The following is an 11,351-nucleotide window of genomic DNA, read 5'->3' on the forward strand; positions in this document are numbered from 1 at the left end:
ACTGGCATGGCCACTGGGAGTATTCAGCCAGGTAGGGTTGGGCAGGCTCGGTGCTCGAGACCTGTAGTGTGCCTCCACGGTCCGGTCTATCCGGTGACTTCTCCACGCACCAGTCCGCCTGTGGCAGCCCCTCGCACCAGCCCAGTACCACCAGTGCCAACACCACGCACCAGGCTTCCTGTGCATCTCCAGAGTCCTGTGGGTCCTGTTCCTCCTCCCAGCACTCGCCCAGTGGTGCGTGTTCCCAGCCCGGTACCACCAGTTCCGGCACCACGCACCAGGCCTACTGTGTGCCTCAGCAGGCCAGAGTCTTCCGTCTGTCCAGCGCCGCCTGAGCCGCCCGTCTGCCCAGCGCCGCCTGAGCCGCCCGTCTGCCCAGCGCCGCCTGAGCCGCCCGTCTGCCCAGCGCCGCCTGAGCCGCCCGTCTGCCCAGCGCCGCCTGAGCCGCCCGTCAGCCCAGCGCCGTCTGAGCCGCCCGTCTGCCCAGCGCCGTCGGAACCGCCCGTCTGTCCTGAGCCGTCGGAGCCGCCCGTCTGTCCTGAGCCGCCGGAGCCGCCCGCCAGTCAGGAGCCGCCAGAGCCGCCCGCCAGTCAGGAGCCGCCAGAGACGCCCCTCAGTCCGGAGCTGCCCCTCAGTCCGGAGCTGCCCCTCAGTCCGGAGCTGCCCCTCAGTCCGGAGCTGCCCCTCAGTCCGGAGCTGCCCCTCAGTCCGGAGCTGCCCCTCAGTCCGGAGCTGCCCCTCAGTCCGGAGCTGCCCCTCAGTCCGGAGGAGTTTCCTCAGTCCAGAGGCGCTCCTCAGTCCAGTGGTGCCCTTTATTAGGGTTCCCAGGCCAAGGTCGGCGGCGAGGATCGCCGCTCAAAGGATGCTAAGAAAGCGGACAAAGACAAGGGTGGAGTGGGGTCCACGTCCAGCGCCAGAGCCGCCACCGCGGACAGATGCCCACCCAGACCCTCCCCTATAGGTTCAGGTTTTGCGGCCGGAGTCCGCACCTTGGGGGGGGGGGGGGGGGGGGGTACTGTCACGTTCTGACCTTTATTTCCTTTGTTTTGTCTTCAGTCTTCGTGTGTCTGCACCAGACAGAAATGTTTCGGTTTTTCACATTTGTTGTTTTTTTGTATTTTGAGTGTTCACTTTTATTAAATGAAGATGAACAATTACCACGCTGCACATTGGTCCTCCGATCCTTCTAATTTCTCCTCCTCAGACGAGGAGGAAGACGAAAGCCGTTACACTGTTTCACTGCTGCCCAGAACATGGCTCCTTCTGGATTATACAAATCTGTCAATTACTGGTCCAATATGTAATGTAATGTAGAAATGTTTTAATGTCAGCAATAACCTATAAGAAAAGTATTATTAAATGTATTCCATTATCTAAGTTAGCAGGCATCACCATGGAAGGATAGTATTTGCATAATTACGAATAATACATTTAGTTATGCCAGACACTACAATGATTTTAAATGAAATCTTGAAAAATACAATCAAAACCAACAAAGGAGCAAAGTGTGTGTAAGAAAGAGAAAGGCATGCAAATAAGCGAGAGTAGGCTATGAAAAAGTATAGGCCTGTTTAATGATAGAAATATAACATGATTTTTGAACAAATTCCCCAGTCAATTTTCAACAGTTCTGCTACAGGATTCAGTTCTGTTCAGTTCTGTTCAGCTACAGGATTCTGTGGTATGTCATTTATCAAAACAAACAACATCTAAAGTCATTAAGGATGGAGGCAAAAGCTTATGACCCAACACAGCTCACACTAGCGGTTTGGGGGCTCCTCGCGCTATCTCTAATTAAATGTCTGCACCCTGTCCGTCTTGTCACACGGAGATGGTTGACAGATATTGTTTGGTTACCCAACCGGGAAACATTTGCTCGCCACACTTCTACGGAGATTTCTGGCCTGTGGCTTGTCATCCGCGAAGGACGATACCGCTGAAACCGTGCTAATTGTAAACAAACAAATGGGGCATGCCCTTTCTCTGTTACCATTCGAGGACTGTAGGCTTATTGTTTCACATGAAAATACACTCTCATAGACTAGATGTAACATAGTAAACGTATATCCGGGACATTGAAATTAGTATGATACATGTTTGGTATTGTCACATAAAACAGATGGTTACTTAAGGCATAAATGAAAGTAGGATGATTGGTCGGGGTGGATAGATGGGCGTATAACGCAAATGTCTAGAAACCCAAAGGAATGAAACTCTCATATCCTTGAGACCAAGAAAAAATATTGGATATTTCTGGGAATTAATCATGTGTAACAATTCTATCCCTAACTCTTCTCTTCCTCTCGGACGTGTTTTTTGTGTATCACATTTGTTGTTCATGGGAAATACAAATACAAAACATGTCTTTTAGAGACCTTTTAACACATTTTCTTACGCCAAAATGATTGAAGTCCCTGTTTTTTTTATAGGGGATAACTAGATCTATGAAATCAGCAGATATAATTGAAGTCTAACAAATAACATTACCTGCATCATTTGTAATCCCCTTTTTATATCTAAGTTATTATTATTATTATTTTATTATGCCCCTACACCCTCTCCCCTGGTTGGAGGACTTGGTGAACACTTTTTACCGTCTTTATGTACAATGTCATTCATAAACATGATACATGGTAATTGGTCTTTCCTCTATCAGTGCTTTAAAGTTTAGCCATATTATTTGCTGTAATATTTGTTTTGCCACATCAGGAGGATAAAATTGAAATTATAACTAACTCTGTATGGCTTCATTTAAAAAGGAGGATAGGCTACTTTAAAAACAGGAATCCATTGTCAATCCAACTGAAATGGTTGGTTTTAATCTGTATAATGGCAAAAACCTTTTGAATATTAGATGTGCCTCACTTAATAGCCTGCTGGAAAACTAGTTTGGAATCAAATATAATTTAGGTATAATGGAAGCTTTAAGAGAGGTTTAATGCCTTAATGTGTAATAGTTGTAACCTTCCAAACTCATGTTGATTATATAAATATTCCCGTTTAACTTTATTTGGTTTGCTATTCCAAATAAAATGTAATACTTTTTTCATGCATTATTTGAAAAAGGATTCTCCTGGAGTCGGTAGAGCCTTGAATAAATACGTAAACTGCAATATCACTAGAAAATTTATCAGGGTCATTTTCCAGTAGATGGGCAGGTGTTTCCCTCTCCATGTTTTCAAGATCCTTTCTATTTTGCAAAGTTTTCTATCAAAGTTAATATTTACAAGATCGCTCAACTTTTCTGGGATATGTCCAAGCACATCAACTTCGCCATTCGCCCATTTAATTGGGAGACCACATGGCAATTTAAAGTTTGTATCTTTTAGAGACCCAATCCGTAATATAGTACATCATAGTTGGGTTTTAGTCCAGAGAAACTGGAGAAATTATGCAGGTCCAGAATAACGCTACTTTTGTCTCTAATCCATAAATGTTTTGCCCCTTAATGTTATCATTAAAATGTGATTTATATAGAAAACAGTTCAATGGCCAATATAAATAAGTATGGTGACAGAGGGCAACCTTGTTTTAATCCTCTTGATAATTCAAAGTTCTCAGAGAAGTAACCATTATTTATTATTTTACACAAAGGATTTTGTACATTTTATGAGAGATTCTCCAAAGTGGAAAAATTCCAGGCACAGATTCTAGACATACTGTATCAAAGGCTTTCTCAAATCTGCTATGAATATATACCTGGTTTCTATACATTCTCATAGTTTTCAATTAGTTACAGTTGTTGTCTAATGTTGTCTCCAATATATCTTCCTTTTAATATTCCTAGATGATCATGATGAATAACGTTTGAAAGGACCTTTTTAAATCTATGAGCAATACATTTTGCCAATATTTTTGCGTTGCAACATTTTTTAGGAAACAGGGTATTTGTACTGCCCCCCTAACTCCTGCTTCAGTAGGACAGAGATCAGTCCCTCTTTTTGTGTGTCCAACAATTTACCATTTAGATACAAGTAATTAAAACATGATAGTAATGGCTATTTCAGTAGTTCATAAAAATTTTGATATATCTCTATTGGAATGGCATCGAAGCCAGGGGTTTTCCCTGTCAGAAAGGAATCAATTGCCAACCATAGTTCGTCCTGTGCAAATAGGGCTTCACAAGATCTTGTTTAATGTCACAGATAGATTTTTTGGGGGAGAAGGATATCACAAAACTCATCGTCGAGTGAGGTTGGAGGAACTTGACAAGATAACACTTGTTGAAAACATTTTACTTCCTCATTCAGAATCTCCTTTGTTAAGATAAGTATTTGTCCATCTAATGTAATTATTTTCTGTAGGTTCTTTTTGGGCGCATTTCCATATTGACGGATGAGGAAAAACTTCTCGCCATTGTCCATCCAATTTTCTTTGTTTTTTAGATAAATTAAACTCGATCTTTCCTGAATAAATTCCTCAAACACGTTTTATATCTAGATTATAGAGTGCTTCTGTAGTACAAATTCTCAACACCATTGATGTATAATGTTAGATTTTCTACTTGTGTTATAAGTCTTTTCTCCGTTGACCGATACCGTTTTGGGGACAAAAATTGAATGGCCTCTAAAGGCACATTAAAAGAATCCCATACAATAAGTGGGTCCGGTGAACCTGTATTCTTATATGGACGTTGAAAAGCCGTCTTTTACGGATGTCGAAAATACGTATTTTCAGGACGTTGAACATTTGAAAAATTCAGACGTTGAAATCAAGTGCATTTTAGGTGCTGAATGAAAGATAAAAATACATATTTTCCAGACATTGAAAAGATGTAATTTACAGACACTGAATAAACATATATTTCAGTCATTCAGTCCCTGGCCAAATTTCAACTGCTATACATTCTCAATTAAGTAAGCATTATGTCACAATAATAATTTGTCATGCCTCTTAATAGGAAAGAGGAGCTAGTTGAAGATTACAACAAAAGATTGATTATTGCTCCCTTCTATCACATGCACTTAAGTTAGTTTTTTCAAAAGCTTAAAAAGCGGCAGTGATGATGTTCAAAGAAGTCAAACATATGGGATAAACCAACAGACCTACCTTAGTTGAATGCACTGAATGCAAGTCCCTCTGGATACGAGGAAGGGTGTGTTGAATTATCAAAATGTACAGTTGAAGTCGGAAGTTTACATACACTTAGGTTGGACTCATTAAAACTCGTTTTTCAACCACTCCACAAATTTCTTGTTAACAAACTGTAGTTTTGGCAAGTCGTTTAGGACATCTACTTTGTGCATGACACAAGTCATTTTTCCAACAATTGTTTACAGACAGATTATTTCACTTATAATTCACTGTATCACAATTCCAGTGGGTCAGAAGTTTACATACACTAAGTTGACTGTGCCTTGAAACAGCTTGGAAAATTCCAGAAAATGATGTCATGGCTTTACAAGCTTCTGATAGGCTAATTGACATAATTTGACATAATTTGAGTCAATTGGAAGTGTACCTGTGGATGTATTTCAAGGCCTACCTTCAAACTCAGTGCCTCTTTGCTTGACATCATGGGGAAATCAAAAGAAATCAGCCAAGACCTCAGAAAAAGAATTGTAGACCTCCACAAGTCTGGTTCATCCTTGGGAGCAATTTCCAAACGCCTGAAGGTACCACGTTCATCTGTACAAAAATTAGTACGCAAGTATAAACACCATGGGACCACGCAGCCGTCATACCACTCAGGAAGAAGATGCGTTCTGTCTCCTAGAGATGAACATACTTTGATGTGAAAAGTGCAAATCAATCCCAGAATAACAGCAAAGGACCTTGTGAAGATGCTGGAGGAAACAGGTACAAAAGTATCTATATCCACCGTAAAACGAGTCCTATATCGACATAACCTGAAAGGCCGCTCAGCAAGGAAGAAGCCACTGCTTCAAAACCTCCATAAAAAAGCCAGACTACAGTTTGCAACTGCACATGGGGACAAAGATCATACTTTTTGGAGAAATGTCCCCTGGTCTGATGAAACAAAAATATAACTGTTTGGCCATAATGACCGTCGTTATGTTTGGAGGATAAAGGGGGAGGCTTGCAAGCCGAAGAACACCATCCCAACCATGAAGCACGGGGGTGGCAGCATCATGTTGTGGGAGTGCTTTGCTGCAGGAGGGACTGGTGCACTTCACAAAATAGATGGCATCATGAAGAAAGAAAATTATGTGAATGGAAAATTATGTGGATCTATTGAAGCAACATCTCAAGACATCAGTCAGGAAGTTAAAGCTTGGTCGCAAATGGGTCCTCCAAATGGACAATGACCCAAAGCATACTTCCAAAGTTGTGGCAAATTGGCTTAAGGACAACAAAGTCAAGGTATTGGAGTGGCCATCACAAAGCCCTGACCTCAATCCTATAGAAAATTTGTGGGCAGAACTGAAAAAGCGTGTGTGAGCAAGGAGGCCTACCAACCTGACTCAGTTACACCAGCTCTGTCAGGAGGAATGGGCCAAAATTCACCCAACTTATTGTGGGAAGCTTGTGGAAGGATACCTGAAACATTTGACCCAAGTTAAACAATTTAAAGGTAATGCTACCAAATACTAATTGAGTGTATGTAAACTCCTGTGAGATGTGATGAAAGAAATAAAAGCTGAAATAAATAATTCTCTCTACTATTGTTCTGACATTTCACATTCTTAAAAGGAAGTGGTGATCCTAACTGACGTAAGACGGGGAATATTTACTAGGATGTATTTGGCTAAGTTGTATGTAAACTTCCGACTTCAACTGTAAATGTAAAAACAAACTTTCCAAGTATGCTGGGTGTTGTTCTAATGAGCTCCGCCCCAAAACAAGTACACATTTGGTGCGGACAAGATCTAAATCTGAACGAAGCATAGTTGTCGAGGCTATGTTTCACAAGTTTGAACATCACAGTACAGTACGGCACAGTTTAGTACAGTAGAGCACAGTACAATACGGTACGGTATGGTACGGTACAGGACAGTAGTTGTATTTAGTAGAGTACAGCACATTACAGTAGAGTTTAACTCTTAGTAGAGTACAGTATAGTTTAATTCAGTAGAGTATAGTACAGTACTCTACAGCACAGTAGAGCTTAATTTAGTAGAGTACAGTAGAGTAGAGTACACTACAGTACAGCATAGTTTAATTCAGGAGAGTACGGTAAAATACATAATAGTTTCATTCAGTAGAGTACAATACAGTACAATGCAGTTTAGTTCAGTAGAATAGATTACATTAGAGTAAAGTAGGGAACAATACAGTACACTATTAACTTTTCTTGATTTGACTGTGCTCTTGTGTGCTTTACTGTATTGTACTGTACTCTACGTTTATTTACTGTACTGTGTAATGTACTGTACTCTGCTGTACTGTGATGTACTCTACTGTTCAGACTGGATCAAATCTGAACCAATTATAGACATCTATGTTTGGGCTAAATCAAGGTCGGTCCGTATCGGACCAAAAATCAACATCTGTAGATGTTGAAATCAAGGCCGGTCAGGACCTCACCAAAAAAGACGCAGGACCAAAATGAGACATCCAAAAGAAGTCGCCTGACGTCAAATGCTCATTAGGTAGTGTCAGTCAATAAACCCTGGTTATATTTCCAATATCCCTGTCCTCGTGGAAAGTCTGTTATAGTTATATGGAGTGATATAAGATGATGATCTGAATGCATTCGATCCTCAATCAACACCTTTTTTACTTTTGGCAACATGGAAAAGGATACCAGAAAATAAGAAATCTGACTAGCTGGATTAAGCCTCCTCCGAGTATATTTTACAAGATTAGTGTTTTTAAATCTCCAAATATCCGTCAATTCCAACATGTCCATAATATTTGTAGTCTCTTTAAGCACCAGACAGTGATAGTTGGTAGTATGATAGTTGAACATACTTAAAACTAGCCCCCTACCATTATAATATTATTTGCATCTTGGAGACTAATTTGATTATTATAAATATTATCAAATCAGTTTGGATCGTCATTATTTGGTCCATATAGATTTGTTTATCATCAAGAAGTATTCATTTTCATGAAAATTATTTTTGAACATTATACCCCAAAAGCAAGAGAAAAGCCTTAAAACATAGGAACCTATCCAATCAGATGGATAAAATCTGACTGCTTTTAAAAATTCATTAGCCACTGTGTAGCCGTTTTAAAGGGCCTGTTTGACCGTTACAGCGGTGAAAGGACTCCCATATCCACTGAGTTCACACTCAGACCCTCCTCCAGTCAAAAGCTATTTATTCAAGTACATATTCAAGTAGCCTACGTCTCAGGTGCATTAGCATTAATACGAATCATGTACATTAACTCCTTATCCTCGCATTGAAAAAGCAACCTGGCACATCTCAAGAGCTATTTTGGAGGCTTTTTCAATGCTGTGATACTGTATGTTCTTAATTATGGTGTATTATTTGTGTATACATTGAGGGGTATGTGGTTATACAATCTCCATGTTAAGCATACCTAGCCTATTCAACAAAAAAATACAATTATGTTGTGTCAGTGAATTCCCTGAATATAAAAGTACCTTTCAAATGTTTCATCTGTGTTGAAAAATGATCTGGCGTCCAACTCAATCTAAACTCAAAGAGAGGACAGATGAAGATGAATAGATACATCTGTGTCTCAGTGAAACTCAAAGGGAAGTCTAGATAACCAGAGAGGGCCCGGTTATTCATCAGCAGCTAGACAGACTGCCCATACAGAGCTGTCATGCACCAGAAAAACAGAGAGTGAGCATGGCAACTCACTAGCAGCACATAGCACCTGCTTACCATGAACAGGACACAGACGGCAACTTGCGCAAACATGTGTGTGTGTGTTTGTGTGTGTGCATATGAGTGTGTTTGTGTAACTGTCTATCTTTCTGCCTCTCTTTTTCTGTGTATGTATCTCTGTAGTGTTTGTTTGTCACTTTGGGGTCATTGCAATAAATGGCGCTGATCCCCCTCCCTCTCAGAGATAGACCAATTAACAGTTTTGTTATCTGTGATGCATTTGTGTCTTTGATGTGGCCAATACTGGCCCCTGATTCATTGGGCCCAGCGCTGAGTTTGGGTCCTGTCAGGAGAGGGGAGAGGGGTAGGAGGTGAGGAGCGGAGAGGAGGGGGGATGGATTGGCAGCTCGGCTACAAAAGCCTGGTCAATGTCTCCTATCATCCAGACCCACAGTACCCCACACACCCCTCTGTTCCTCCATCCCTCTCTCCTCTCCTCCTCTCCACTGCTTTCCTCAAGGGAGTAGCTTTTCCATGGGCCCTCCCTGCCATAAGTCGCAGAGCCTGTACTGTAGGTAACTCACAGCAGACCCCAAACATTGTTTTCAGTCTCTGCGTCTATCTCTTTCTTTTTTACACCAATTCCGTCTCCAGCGCTCTCTTTGTTCTTGCTGCATGCAGTCGATGGTCCATAACTCAACTGGCTCCTGGTGTTTGATGTCTCTGCTCTGGATATCATTCCATCCTGTTATTACAACACTGGCAATATCTGCTGCCTCATATACACACACACACACAGACTCACTCGCTCACTCACTCACTCACAGTAGAAATCTACTACTGCTGATCAATCTATAGCTGGAATGGTGATAAATGCATAAATGTACTGAATACAACCAACATTGAGCTTCAATGTCTTTCGTGGCATTGTTCTGCATTGCAGCCTATGGATGGATATATTAGTGTATGTTCTTAGGGAAATACAGGTTCAAACACGATCCTTGCAAGACATTAGCCTTGACCTATTATGTCAAGAGGCAAGGCTGGGTCGGAGAGCAGAGAGCTGGGAGAGAGCTCAGTGGTATTGCGGTTGTCATGTTTCCTAACGTGTAGCAAAATGGATTGCCGGTAGTCATTCCATTCGTACCTCATCTGTACCACACTCCCCATTTGACGCCAGCCATATTTGTACCCTAACCCTATTTGTGCCCCAGCCCCATTTGCTCCCCGGCTCCATTCGTACTGTACCCCAGTCCTATTCATACCACAGCCAGTCCTATTCATACCCCAGCCATCCCGATTCATACCCCAGCCATCCCTATTCATACCCCAGCCATCCCTATTCATACCACAGCCAGCCCTATTTGTACACCAGCCAGCCCTATTCGTACACCAGCCCTATTCGTACCCCAACACCACTCAAGGAGAACAAGGTCCAGATGGCCTCTAGGTCCGACAGTCTCCTTCTTCCACAAGCCCGCTTATCTCTAGCCTCACTTCACTTCAAGGGACCACTGACAGCCCTGTTAATTAGCACCTTGAGCCTTTTTCCCATGAATGACTGAGAAACCTAGAGCGGCCCAACCAAATTTCCCCAACCTCTGTCCGTTTGTCTGTCAAATATATGCAATAGTGACATATCAATTTCTTGACAATAAATTCCCCTCCTTCTCAGTTCTCATATCATTCCTCATCATCACCACCATCATCATCATCATCAATAACAACAACATTCCCTCACAGCTGCATGATAGCCTTACAGTGGTGGCTCTGGCCAGTCCAGGCCTTCTGCCCTCACCGGAACTGAGCTCCTGACCTTGTGGTCATTTGTCCAGGGCCCTACCTCCTCTCCCTGAACCCCTACAGAGAAATTAGTCTGCCCCTTTGATCTCCTCTGGCTATGTAGTAAGTGGGAGTCATGAAGTCACCCTGCTAAATTACAATGGGCTTCAAAAGAGAAATAAATAAGCAACATGTCCACCAATTACAGGTGGCTGCCCTACATAGGTCACATTCTCCAATTAAGCAGGAGGACAAAAAACGAATGGATTAATTACAATAGATTAAAAGTAGCAAGGAATGTATATACCATTCAAGCAACTATGGAAATAGCATCTTCAGCATCCCATGATATCCAAACTAGAAAAATGACATTTGGTGTGATATGCTCTCCTTACTATTGTCTGGATAAGATGAATGGAAGCTGAAGAGGATGTCTGTCTTTTGTAGTTTTCTACTTTATCGTCTATAAATGGATGCTTGGAATGTTTGTATTGATGGACCCATAGGTCACCATTGAAAGATAATGATTTACAAGATCACCAAGAGTTGTCTCATGAAATAAAGACCAAATAGAAAATGAATGTTACCAAGTCATGGTGCGTAACATCTCTGCCTGGCTGAGGCTCTCCTTGGATCTAATCCTCTGTGTGTTTGAAGTGGTGGGCCATGGGCGGGGCCAGGGGTGTTGATTGATGGCTCCTCCTCCTATAGGGCAGTGGGCTTCCTCCGGTGGGTCACGTCCTGTCTAGCCCCTGTCCACTACACACTTCCAGAACATGTCCTGGGTCTCTGCCCTCACCCATGCGGTCTCGACCCCCTCACCCCCCCCCCGCCCCCTCGGCGCCACACTGTACCGGTGGT

This window comes from Salvelinus fontinalis, chromosome 21, assembly GCF_029448725.1.
Source record: "Salvelinus fontinalis isolate EN_2023a chromosome 21, ASM2944872v1, whole genome shotgun sequence".
NCBI lineage: Eukaryota > Metazoa > Chordata > Actinopteri > Salmoniformes > Salmonidae > Salvelinus > Salvelinus fontinalis.